This window comes from Electrophorus electricus, chromosome 5 (genome assembly GCF_041902795.1).
Source record: "Electrophorus electricus isolate QZ-2024a chromosome 5, ASM4190279v1, whole genome shotgun sequence".
NCBI classification, from domain to species: Eukaryota; Metazoa; Chordata; class Actinopteri; order Gymnotiformes; family Gymnotidae; genus Electrophorus; species Electrophorus electricus.
This window is the reverse complement of record NC_137501.1, coordinates 26,449,427-26,463,813: the sequence shown is the minus strand read 5'-3', so window position 1 is coordinate 26,463,813 and position 14,387 is coordinate 26,449,427. Positions and strand designations below refer to the sequence as shown.

The following is a 14,387-nucleotide window of genomic DNA, read 5'->3' as shown; positions in this document are numbered from 1 at the left end:
TTGGTGATGTACAATGCTTTTTCCAGCATGTTGGAGTATCACGTCACAAGGAAAAAGTGAAAACCAAGTGGCTCAGTGAACAAAACATTGAAATTTTGGGTCCATGGCCATGAAACTCCTCAGATCTAAATCTCATTGAGAACCCATGGTCAATCCTCAAAAGGAGGATGGACAAACAAAAACACAGAAACTGTGATCAACTTCAAGCACTGATTACGCTAGAATGGGTTGCCATCAGTCAAGATTTTGCCCAGAAGCTGTTATCCAGCATTCCAAGGCGAATGGCAGAAGTCTTTAAAAAGAAGGGTCAACACTGTTAATATTAATTCTTTGCTTAAACTGGATGTATGTCAATAAAAGGTTTTTAAAAACTTATGAAATGCTTATAAGTGTACTTCACTATACCATATAAACATCTGGAAAAAACACAGAGGCAGTAAACTTTGTGAAAACCAAAATTTGTGTCTAAAAAGCTAAAATTGACCAAAAGGGATTGGTGGTGCATAGTCACAGAAAAAGAATGCCTAATAAACTGGCAACTCTGTCTATATACTCAATAGACATATTACAAAGGAGAAGCCTGCCAGACTGGGTTAGATTTGCAATATGAGATGAGAACGACAACTAATTGTCCAAAGTTATGTCCAGGCTATGGGCAGCTTCCGATGATGATACCAGGGAGTTTTCAAAGGAAACTGTAATGTCATGGTAAGGGTTGGGAGTTCCTGGGATGTACAGAAGCTCAGTTTTACTGGGGTTGAGCTTCAAGTGGTGGGCTGTCATCCATGATGCAATGTCAGTCAGGCATGCTGAGATACATCTGGAAACCTACATGTCAGAGGGTGGAAAAGAAAGAAATAATTCAGTGTCATCAGCAAAGCAGTGGTAGGAGAAACCATGAGAAGATATTACATCACCAAGACAACGAGTATACAAAGAGAAGAGGTTATGATACTGAGCCCTCTGGAACACCGGTGGAGGGTCTACATGGTTTCGATGTGGATCCTCTCCATGTTATCTGATAGTACCGTCCCTCTAGATAGCACTGAAACCATTTCCATGCAGAGCCAGTCACACCAAGGATGGAAAGAACAGAGAGGAGAATGCTGTGCTTTACTGTGTCAAAGGCTGCCGAAAGGTCTAGAAGAATCAAAACAGATGACAGTTTGGTAGCTTTAGCAGAATGAAAATTCTTTGTCACTGCATTTCTGTTGAATGTGATGGTTTGTAGCCAGAATGATTGGGATCATGCAGCTGGTTCTGGGTGAGGAATAGAGATAATTGATTCTAAACTGCTCATTCAAGGGCTTTTGAAAGCCATCGAGTGTGGCCTTCTTGAGGATTGGGACCACCCTGGCAGTTTTGAATGCACTTGGCACATGTCCAGAAGATAAGGAGTTATTGATGATGACAGAGATGACACCTAAAGGTCTCCATTACGAAACAGGCATGATATCAAAATATGACTGTTTGGAGAAATTGGCTTATATCAGGCATCTCTCTTCAAAATTTGTATTGGGCACAGACCTTACATGACTTAAATTCTAAATATGTTACTTAAATACAAAGAATACAATGCTCATTGGTACAATCAAATACGCTGTAGATGCTTTTATGTTTAATAATCTCGATGACCAAATTTTAAAGACAAAGGGACATTTGACAACAGAATAATTTACTTTTCTCAATTAAATTTTTAGCTATTTTCACATCTCAGTATATAAACATTTTAAACATCATAATATATAATAATAACAACATATAAACACACCTGTCCAGATCACCAGAGCAGGCTGGTCTATCATCTTCTGTATATTTGACTTACAAGAACATCTTCATTTTCTACAGTAGCCTACTGCTTAAAACACATGAATTGTAATTCTATATGTCTTAATGAGCCAAAGTAACAGACCTTGAAATGTTCAAAAACCTGCTGTATTTAATTTATCAAACCTCAAAATAGACACATTAACCAGGACATTATGTGCTCACTTTCAATAACAAAGGCTACACATAAGATGAATGAACATTGTTTCTCTATGTGTGCTACTCTTACTGGTGATAAATATAAATAAATAAACAATCTTTGGTCTGTACTACTGCAAAAGTAGCATTAGCAAGCTAACCAGCCAGCCAACCAACCAAAAATGGGCCTAGAACTAGCTACCTGACCTGATCCCAAGGGGAGACCAGTTTATCATCTCTTTCATCCTTTACTTATCTGAGATAGTGACACGATTTTTCTGTTACAGTCTATAGTACGTACTGACAAACAAAACCTTAGTTCCAATATTATGTGCAGCTTAGGTTATAACTATAGAGCAATAACATTTCTAAGCAAATCATTTTATGAATAATTTCAGCATTGTTTTGCTAACTTCACTGTGCTGCCCTCAAGTACCTGACTGCTAGCTACCATCCTACAAAAACATCAAATACTTTTTAGTATATAAAATTCTGAAAAGATTCAAAGCTTGTTTAAAACTGAACTCAGTATGAACCGCTGAGATCAAGGGCAGCTTGATACTGTGACAAGGGGAAATGGATCTGGAGACAAAGCAAAGATTAAGTGGGAAAATTGGGGTTGTAGACCCATTCTTTCATACATGCAAAGACTTTTCCAGAGAACTCATTTGGCAGGAAAACAATAAATTATTTTTGAATGCCCACTAGTGATGATAATGAGTATCTATTATTTCTGAGTATTCTGTTTTGACTCCACTCACATAGTGAAGCCATTCTGGCACAGTCGAGATCAGTTTTTAAATTTTATTAATATTTTTTAAATTTTAGCTTTTTGTAACTCTGTGAACTGTTGAGCGCTTAGGTCCTTTTCTACAAGTCTCCCATACAAAGTGACCTGAGTTTGTTTGTACCTGTCATGGTATGGCCCCTCTGCCCCCAAACGTCTCCGTGCGTGTGTATGCGTGTTCGTCAGTGTGGCCACGCCCTCCTTGCGTCGCACACCTGCTCCTTATTGTGTCGTTATCATATGTATAAAGGTCTGTCATTTACATGTTTGTGTTGTCGGTTTTTGCCTCTGTTAGTGTGCGTCTGAATGTCAAATAAACGTGTGTCGGTCTGTCACACTACTTGTCCCTGCATCCTCCTTAAAGCCTCCGCGTTACAGTACCACTAAGAAAACCTTATGTTACATCAAACTTTGAATCATACATTTAGGTATGTAAATACAGTCTAGATTTGTCTGTAGGCAAAACTGTAGGCTTCAGCGAGGAACACGTTACTGTATGGCATGATTCCTGTTTGCCATACCAGCTAGCTAGATCATCATGAAAATGTCTTGGAAAAGTTCACAAAAAAGATTGCTAGAAAACAGTGGGAACCCTGTCTTTGTCAAGTACATGACAAATAAACTGACTGAGCAGAATACTTTATTCTGACTCATATGGTTGCTAACATAATAAAAATCCTACTGTAGACCATTTAAGTTGTTATATAGTTGAATGAACGTCTGTGCCCCTCGCTGTTGTGAACTAGTGACAGTGTCTGGTCCTGGTAGTGTTTCCCAACTGCTTTCACACCACACTCAAAAAATGTGGAACAGCAAAGAAAAAATGATATAGAAAACTTAAAAACAGCAGTATTGTGCCACTTTAGTGTTATGTTATCAACTTGAGTACAAATAAGTGATTTATAAAAATCAGAAACTACCTGTGTATATTAACAGTTAATCTTTCAAAGGGTTAAACACTTTTTTTTTTGTCTGAAGACAACATGTTAAAGTTTAATAGGAGGGTTTTGGTGCATGAAATAATAATATAAGTCAATAAAGTCCATGTGTTATGTTCCTGTGAAAAGTAACGAGTTTGTAGATCACTTGCATGAGTCTTTGTAGATTGTGCTGGATTTTAGGCAGGGTTTGGCTTGTCTGTATTTTATCATTACAGATTAATAATATGTGGCATCATATTAATTTCATATTGTCAGGCTGTTGCCCCGTTCATAGCTACAACTCCCGGCTTCCACAGCCCAACCTCACCAGATCCTCGTAACTGGATTATTAATTTCACCTGTTTCTAACCATGGCAATCCTATTTAATCTCTCCTGTTTTACTCTTACTGTGATTCATTTCACATTCATCTCATTTTTGTAAATAAATTCCTCTGTACGTTTTAGACTTATTGTGATTAATTTAACTACTGTAATTAAAATCCGTGTAGTTAAAGTGGTTGATTTTCTCTATTCCTCTCTGGTTAGAGATGACTGGGGTCAGACTGGTGGATGGTGATGGTCGCTTCTCTAGGAGACTAGAGGTTCTTTTATGAGAGAGAGTGGAGGAGAGCAGAGTAATTTCTTTCCCTGCTGTGGTGTTGTGCAGAGAGCTGGACTGTGAGGATGCAGTCAGTGTTGCTCCTGGAAATAAAGGTGTAGAGGAAAAGGGGGCAACGGAGAGAGAGACTTTTCCGCAGTACCATCCCAACATTCACACCCATTCCAATTTCCTAAACATCCGCACAGCTGCACGCTGCTCAGGTGAGAGTTTAAACTTTTCTTTTCCTGTGCTTTCTTGAGGGTGGAGCTGGATTCTGCCAGGATGCAGAGGTAGTTGGTAGGGAGCTAGATTTTATACATTTCTGGTAAATTATGAGATAGTTTGGTGAGTATAAATGACATTTTACTTTGTCTCTTATCAGGAAATAATTATCTGAGATTGGATGGGAGCAGTCGCTGTGTTGGGACTGTGGAGATGTTTCATAGCAGAGAGTGGAGGAGAGTGAAGGAAGATGAGTGGACCATGACAGAGGCTGCTGTGGTGTGCACACAGCTGAAATATGGATCTGCTGTTGCAGCTACAAAGAGAAAACCAGATAAAACTGAATGGGCTCTTCAGGTACACTGTGGTGTATTGGATCTAGAAATATAGAAATATTTTGCCAACCAGCTATCATGCTGGAGTTAACTGTTCAGGTGAGATATATAGTATAAAAAATAAGATGAATACTTAAGCTCAGGTCTTCATGTGTTTTATGAGTGTGAATTTTTTCCCGTTGTAGATATATGCTATGTTCATAAAGCAAGTATAAGTAGCAGTGTGAACAGCAGAAAACACTGAATCTGATATTTTCAAATCCAATTTGGGTCACTTTCATATGTGGTACTGAAATTCAACATGGATCATGTATGTGACAGTGTGACTGAGTCGGAGGCTATGTTTAAAATAGCCTTCTACATACTGTATACCTCAGCATATACTGTACACTACATAATGGTCCCCAGAGTAGTATGCAGTACAGTATCCAGTATGCAACAAACGCAAACCATACTACAGGGTTACACAATTATATGAAGGTTCCGCCCACTTGTCAAAGACTTTCTGCCATCTTTGCACAATGGGATGTGGTACACCACAAAGATCGCTCTGGTCACGTACTGAAATATTTGGCCGGAGTAGTCTGTCATCTGGTTATCTTTCACATACTGGAAAAAAAATCATTTTGGTCGCATCCTGGATAGGTCATACTAATTTGGGGCCCAATCAGTATGTGAGTAGTATGTAGTAGGCTATGTAGAACACAGCCTGAACCAGCAGATCAGAATTCATGTGATTTTTACATCAATCCAATGCAACATTTTTCATAATTTTGCACTGGGAAGGAAAGCTGGACAACAGCAGTGAGCGAGGATTTCAGTGGTGGGATAAAGAGGTAACAGACCTCATATAGACTGAAGATAATGAGGTAACAGCCCTCGTATAGACTGATGATAATGAGCTAACAGCCCTTGTATAGACTGAAGATAATGAGCTAACAGCCCTCACATAGGCTGAAGATAATGAGGTAATGGCCCTCATATAAAATTAGTGATGTCATTGTTTCTTTTTCTTTTTTTTTTACTGTAAAGCACATCATGTGAAGCAATTCTAATGAATGCAAACTGTATTACATTTTTTTTCATTGCCATCATTGGTAACACTATTGATAACATTTGTTTTTGATTTTTTTGAAACATTGTTAGAATTTCCTACAAGGAGAATTATTTTGTATACAGTACACCTTCTATACACTCTTTATTATTTTAATACGCAATGTCATACAAACAAACCAGTTTATGCTAGTCTTTACTTCTAGACACATATTTCTGTACTACTGGAATATTCTATGACTGGTAGTTCTGCTTTTCTATCTATGTATTCTAATGTGTAAAGAAAAAAACTGATTCAGGTGTGGCAGATGGTGGGACCAGAGAGAACAGGCTAAGGAAAATTCAGGCAATTTGTCCTTATGTTAACATTACTTGAGAAAAAATATTTTTTGCCTACTGTCACTCGTAACCCTTGCATTTATGTGTGAACACAGCTTCCTGGTGGAGGATGAGTGTCTCCAACAGACAATTAAAACAGTTTAAATATGTATTTGCCACACTGTTTTTAACTCAGTTTATACCCATTTACACTCACTTTAGGTTTAAAAAAAATTCTGTAAATGTTTACAGTTATTATTGAGTGTAAGACTTTAACTTTAACTTTAGGCTACTGGCAATTACTGTTGACTTTTTGGATTGTTTATCTCTGGATGAGCATGTCATGTGAAGCATTGTTTATTGATAGGAGCCTGATCTGACTATTGTCGGTTATAGGTCAAATTAAAAAATGTATTGTGAACAGCCTAACAAAATCACATCTGGTCAGAAATTCGGATTTGGACCACTTTTACCTGCTGTGTGAATGTAACCCTAGATAATATATTAGTATTATAATTATCTTATTCTCATGCCATAGACCATATTATAGCACAATTTATTTGTTATAGCCATAATTTATTAATGATTTATTAACATCATTTATTAACAGTATCCCAATATTCATCTTGTCAGCCAGAGGAAGCTGGGCCCTCCCTTTGAATCTTGGTTCCTCTCAAGGTTTCTTCCTCATGTTCTAGGCAGTTTTTCCTTGCTACTGCTGCCCTTGGCTTGCTCACTGGGGACTTGGTCTCAGACTTGTATAAAGCTGCTTTGTGACAATGACTGTTGTAAAAAGCGATATATAAATACATTTGACTTGGTCTTTTGATGTCACTCATGTTGATTCTTGTTTATATGTATGATTCAGATTCTCTGTTGTCTGCAGCCATCACTATAATTGTGCTTGTCGTATCTGATGGTGGAAAAACGCTCATTCATTTCTCTGACCTCCAGAAAGTACAGACATTTCTTCACAGGAAACTCAATAATTGACTACTCGAAAGAATGGCAGTAAGCAAAGCAGTTGTTGTTTTTTAAATACACAAAAATGCCCTGGTGATTAATCTTCTGAAATTTCAGATGAGGATACACATTCAGTGGCTGGGATGCAGCTAATCACTACAATGTGCAGTGTTAAATCAGGTGTGTTAGAAAAAGGGAAATACTAACCTGTACAGTGCTGCTGTACTCTAGTACTCTAGTAGGAAAGAAGATCCCTAATTAAGAGAGTATGGATAATTACTGTGTTTCCTGTGGTGCCTACAGGCCAGAAGGGGCAGCAGCAGTGCAGTGTGAGAACACAGAGCTGGTGTCCCTGCAGCTCAGTGCTACAGAGCAGCAGAATGGGGACAGTGGAGCTGGAGAGGAGCTGCACACAGACTTGAAGCAAGAGGAACAGGAGCAGCAGGAAAGGAACTAAACATATAGTAATAGAGTTAATGAATGTGTGATGTGAACAGGATAATCTGGTTTCCTTTAATGTTTAATTCATATATATATGTGTGTGTGTGTGTGTGTGTGTGTGTGTGTGTGTGTGTGTGTGTGTGTGTGTGTGTGTGTGTGTGTGTGTGTGTGTGTGTGTGTGTGTGTGTGTGTGTGTGTGTGTGTGTGCACTAGGTTGAAAATGACTTTTTAATGTACTCAGACACCTCAAGTCCCTGTGGCAGCTGCTCTTCTCCAGTAAGTAGACTCATCGGATTTCAGATGTTGAGAATGATTTTCATGACTCCAAGGTGGTAATTCATGGGGATTTTAATCTTTGAATCACCCTGACATAAGGAGAAACCTTCCCAGATTTTAACAACACATTCATGTCACCACAAGGTATAACAAAGTCCTTGACCCCTGCTACTGGGTCATTACCGAGGCCTTGCATGTTGTTGCTTGGACTTTCTTTGGACTCTCTGACCCTTAATGCCCAAATATTGTCAGAGACTGAAATCTGACAAGCCAAGGGTTCAGAGTCAAACAAAGTTTTTTTTTTTATATATCTTATAGAGACCAAAAGAACAAGACAAGAGTTGGCTGTTTTTAAACACATTTGCCCTAATATTGATGTGTATGTGAACATAGTCACTTTCTATGTATCGGCCCAAGTGCAGCAGGGCAAGGAGCAAGACGTTCAGACTCCCTCGACGGTAATAGACATTTATTGAGAAACATGGAAGACAATCACTCACATGAGAACGAAGCACATAAAACATTGTCAACACAAACACTAACGAGCAATGACAAATGTACTTATACCACTCTATATGTTCAAGGACTGATAAAACAGCACAGAACAACGTTGGTTTAAATACACACAAACAGTACACACTAAACCATCTTCAGGTATGCGCACACACCAGAGGTGTGGCTACAAACAATTACAATAAAGAAGAACAATTACAAGAACAATTACAATAAATTCCCACTGCATGCGGCAGGCTGAACCATGTGACCAGTGGAAAGAGAAGCAATCCATGAGACAACCCCTCCCCAAGGGGTGCAGTTCCCTACACAAGAGACACAAGAGGCGTGGCTACAAACAAGAACAATTACAATGAATTCCCACTACACGCGGCAGGCCGAACCACATGACCAGTGGAAAGAGGAGCAGTCCGTGACACTATATCTATTTAAAATATGTTTTCCTGAGAACTGAACAGCTACTTTTAATAACAAAAAGCCATGGTAGATCAGGGAGGTTAAAAAACTCTGCAAAGAGAGAAACAGCCTTTACAAAAGGGGACACAGATGCCTACAGAGATGCCCAATCCAAGTATGAGTGAGCTGTGAAACAGGCCAAGGCAGATTTCACTTACAAGCTTGAGTGCAAATTCCATGAGGAAGAAAACAAGGCCTAAAGAAGATTATTAACTCTGTCACACTTTTTTTTTTTGTTCTGTGTGATGAGTCCAGGTTTCTAGACAATCTAAATGAATTTTACTGTCTCACATGGGCTCCTGCACAGACCCATGTAGACTCTTCTGTATGTAATACAGGGATACTCAGTATGGGAACACTTCAGATACCTACCACCAGAGATTTCATTCACTGAATATCTTCACCATTAGTTTGTTCACACAATGTCTGCAAGATAAATTTTATCTTATCCACACATGAATAATGTGAGTACATCAACACACTATATTACACATAGTTAAATCACTAGGAGTGGGCTGTCTGCAACACACAGTCACAATTTTCAGCAAGACCATAAGACGTGAGCCAACATACAAATATACAAAAAGAAATGGAAGGTGAATAAAGTTAATAACTAAGCATTCAGAAACATTCTGTTGTATCCTTGATTTTGAAACTTGTTCAGGAGCTTCTACTTGCTCAGTGTCTGTCTCAGGGTCTGACTCATTTAAATATATGTGGTTGCACCACCAGCAGGCATGTTTCTCTCAAGTTTCACACATTAGTTGCCATGGAGCAGTGTCTCATTATCATTTAAAGGAACAAGGTACTTAAGTCGAGCATTCAGAACAGATCTGTTTCAACAAGATGGGGAGGATGCAGTGGTGCTTGGTCCTTGTGGTATTTTTACCAAAGCATCTCACAGACATTTCATTAAGATCCAATGAAACTCTATTAACTTGTGGAAAAAGTGTAGCTACCATGGCAATCCAATATGTGGCATCTCCATCAGCAAAGATTCTGGGCCTCTCTTATTACTATTCTGGTACTAAACACGTTCATTTTAAACATCTGAATCATGAGTCGGAGCCATAAGTGGCTTTGATGTTGAGCTCTGAGAATGTGACCATGGTGAATTCAGGTGTTTTAAATACCTCTCTCTCTCTCTCTCTCTCTCTCTCTCTCTCTCTCTCTCTCTCTCTCTCTCTCTCTCTGGACATTTAACAGCAATCATATTTCTTAATTTAATTAATTAATCATAGTAATGGTGATTAGGAATCAAATCATTAGTGTTACTTTCTTTAGTTAAAAATTAAAGATTGTGATTCTGATTGGTTTGAATATATTAGACTGATAACTTGAGATGGATCTAATGACATTGGTTGATTAAAGGATTAGTAGGTGAAACCCCTACAAAGGTATACACCACCTTTAATATTGGGTAATTCAATCCAATGGGCAGGACCGAGCAGGCAGGCAGAAAATATTATGGCACACTGAGTCGTGATTTATTTGGCCAGTTATTCATGTGGATGAAGCTGAGTTTTGCAGATCCGGTACCAAATGTCAGCTAACATCAGGAAGCTGAAATATCTATCACTGAAACTGTTTGAAAAAATAGGCATGGCCATTGGTATTCAGGAGTGGATACAGGCACCATTTTTGTAGTCAGTCAAAGGCCTTTTTTCAAGTTAGGACAGTTGTTAATGCAAAACCAAGTAACTTTCTAAATCTTGTTCTTGTTCTTCTTATCATCATCATCAGCAGCAGCATAACTCAATACTTCAGAAACCCTCTGAACTTATTTAATTCCAATTTCTCTTTGCATATAAAGAGATGTCACACTCCATTTGGCACCAAACAAAGAACACAATTGATATTTAAGCTAAATGATTGTAAAGCTCTTTCACTGTACTTACTAGTTTTGTCAATATGCATTTAGTGAAGGCCTCTTATTTCAACATATATGAATATATGAATTTGAATATTTGGAAAAAAGTCATTGTTCCTGGCTGGGTTGTGACAGGTTAATTTTTCCCTTACTGAAAAGATCAAATAAGAGACATATAACACACAAAACCCTCTCAAATGGATATTTAAAATGTTAAAAATTTTATTTCGGTGGTCTCTCTACAGTCCTCTCTGCTCACATTCCAGCTCTTCTCTTCAGTAGAGAGGTAATAAACACTGCAGCTGAAGTATTTCCATCTTGGATTTTCACCTGTCCATTAGAATATATTAAAAGGTACTACATAGTACTTTTCCTTCTTTATCAAAAAATGTTAACCTAGTACACTGTAACAATTATCTGTCAAAGCTACATAAAAATATAATATTTTGTGAATTACATAATTGTCGATACCTACAACATGAATTTAACACAGTTGGCAACCGAGGAAAGACGGTCTGCCTAACATTTCATATTCGTGACCTATAAGTTATACCACAGCTCGCTGAGCTCCAGACAGCAAAGAGACTACAGCTACCCATAGGGTAAGAGCTCTAACTGTGCATGCAAAAATGCATGGCGACAATTGCAAAGTGAAGCCAAATGTCTGATGTTTTCTGGTAGAGGCTGCGTCTTTAATTTATTTATGCTAATACCCATATGTAAGTAAATGAAACATAAAAAGGCAAAATTAAAGCCTATTTTAAAAAAGTCACTTAAATAAAATCAGCCAAAAACAGATAACTATTTTAAAAAAGAGAAGTAACTTAAAAATGGCAGTTAACTTTAAATAAAATTAGATTTCAAATAAAAGCAAGCTTTTATCTGGGGAAAAGTTGCAAGTTGAATATTTAACTGCTGAACAAAGATAATTCATTTGAATCCTTGTATTATAACAAACCAGTTATTGTAAGTGACATTGATTATTATCTTCCAAGCTATCTGATCTGCTGTAACTGCTCACAATGCTTCAACATGAGTCAGACAATAGACAAATTATCTTATATACCCATCGCCCCTCTTCCAAGTAGCTAAATACACAATAAATGTAATAGGAAACAAAGTCATAGACATCTAATGTGTTTGGAATGCACTCACATGCTTTGGACTAATGCATTTTTACAAAACAGTAAATAGTTTATTTTTCAGTGAAAATGATTTGGATATGAATTATGTGCTCCATGTTCAGGTTATCCAGGTTTGTTGCCATTTTGCTGCTTTTCTCATTTGGCTCCACAAAGCAGAATGGAAACAGGTGGCAAAAAAGGCAAAATTCTTCTTTCAAGACCATATTTGTGAATAACATTTGGAAAGTAACTGAAATATCAACCTTGCAAATCTTTGATTTGGCAACAAATTTAAATGCCCCTGTCAGGGTCTTTAAGTTTTTTTTCTCTGATCATCCATGCATGAATGCCACAAAAGCATAACAACAAATCTGTAAATTCCAACAGCTGACACAAGGTTGTTTATGAACATAAAATTTGTTTTAAAAACTAAAAGTACTCACACAGTTCAGAAAGCCTTTTCTGGGGTTGATATTTCTCCTTAAACAGGTCGTTGGAACGGGTCTGTAAATGGTCTCTCTCTGTAGTCAGGCTGTTATACCAGGTCTGTAACTGGTCCCTTTCTGTTTTCAGGTTGTTGTAACAGGTCTGTAACTGGTCTGTCTTTATAGAGTGATTGTTGCAGCCGGTAAGTAACAGATGTGTGTCGTCCTGAAAAGAAACTGGAAAGTAAAGGACATACTGATACATATAAACAACTAGAAACCAATTTCAAAAATAAACACAAAAAAGAACAGAAAGTAATCCCAAAAATGAAAAATAACCTACAGTATAGCCTCAGGAAAACGTTGAGATTCGCTTGAAGAATACACATCAGACCAAGACATCCCGTAGCCTGCCTGAGCACTCCTAAAAAAATGAAAAACACATCAGCATCCTTTTCGTGTGTTGGTGTTGCTCCCATCGAGTTGCTCCTAGTGAGCGTGGTGAGCCACTCCTGTATGAGGTTGGGGGAGTCTGGGTCCTCTCTTATTATTATTCTGGTACTAAACACGTTCATTTTGAACATCTGAATCATGAGTCGGCGCCATGAGCGGCGTTGACGTTGAGCTCCGAGGATGTGACCATGGGTATCGTGCCAAGCAACTACTCTTCCTGCATCCACTGCAGCTCCTTATACTCTAGTCTTACATGATCTGGAAACCAGGAAGTGAGAGCAGTGAGAGCAACTCGGAGGCCTAGCCGTAGTTTTCGCTAGTCATCCTTGTTTTTGTTCATTCCGTTGATTGTGTAATTTGTGTTTCCTTTTTTTTTTTTCCTACTTTCCTTTTTGTCTTTGTGTGTATTGTGTGAATTGTTGTGTCATGTACGCACATACTCTCTGAGTTGGCTCTATGACCTTGAACCATACTATCAACCCTGATTTTGGATTTACCCATAATAAATCTCAGAATGCGTCCACCGCGTGATCGGTCCATGTTACAGTTGCAAAAAGGTTTAAGTTCTGAAATTAATGTTGTCCGCAATCCAGTCCATCTGGTGAACTTTATGCAGTTTTTTTTTTTTCATGTATCATCCTGCACTAAGTACATGCACACTTGCACCCAAAGTTAGAGCCTCAGCTGGCCACAAGATCAGATCTTGCAACATAGTTGCTATGGTATCCAGACAGAAAAGTGCAAGACAGGAAACCATAAGTATGTAGGCTGCCCACCTGAATAAAATGTTCTTCCTCCTATATGGAATGTGTTGAGTCGATAAAAATAATTCCATTTTATCAATTTTAAAGAGAAGTCAGTGTGTTTAAAATGCGCATCCTGAATTTTGCATCTAATATAAAAAGCTAGGGATAGTATAAAAAACTCAGGACTGTATAACAATGTCCATAAAATTAATTTGAAGCCCTCAACTAAGTCTGATTGATATGACTATCAATATGAATATGAATATCAATATGACTCAGTGGAACACTTACTGGAAATGAATTCCATACTATTACATTAGGTTTAAACCTTCTGCTATAATAGCCTGCCCTTATTATATAATATGACCACAAGATGGGCATCCAATGCAACTACAGTTAGTGTATGGCATTAAATTCCAGTAAATGATTGAATGAGACTGACTCATACCAGTCAGATTTCTGTCAGGTTCTAACAAGATGTTGACACATATGTGAAGTTGACTGATGGCTGAACTAAGTGTTGTGATTTTTTATGGTGTGGTGTAAATAGAACTTAATTGATGTATCTGATTACTTGTATAATTTAGAAATTGACATATATAAATGTTTGCTACCCTTATGTGTTTTTCATTGTTTTGTGATTTTTTTTTCTATTGTAAAAAAACAAGAGATATTAGTTTTGCCTTGTTTTCAACTAATTGACCATTGTAGTTAGTGCCAGAGGCTGATTTGCCCCAAACTTAGTATGCCTCCTCAGGTTGTCAAACTATAATGATCTGCCAAGTTTAGTCAAAATCCTATGATGCCTAGAACAGTTTAATGCAATACAATACCTCCAGCCACATTGATAGACTCACATGCAGCATCCCCACTGTACTAAAACTGACTTTAAAAAAAAAATTATTTACTTTGAGTGTC

General features: G+C 37.8%; 1 long non-coding RNA gene across 2 annotated transcripts; it reads right to left on the bottom strand.

The window, feature by feature from the left end:
* Positions 1-751: 751 nt before the first annotated feature.
* On the bottom strand, positions 752-12,936 carry LOC145658016 (uncharacterized). 2 transcript variants are annotated; one of them, XR_014123954.1, is made up of 3 exons: positions 12,614-12,936; positions 12,289-12,507; positions 752-828 (listed from the first exon to the last, which is right to left on the bottom strand). It is a non-coding gene; the product is annotated as an uncharacterized LOC145658016 (long non-coding RNA). The 2 variants fall into 2 exon arrangements; XR_014123955.1 differs by lacking the exon at positions 752-828 and adding an exon at positions 10,960-11,051.
* Between the last annotated feature and the right edge of the window lie 1,451 nt (positions 12,937-14,387).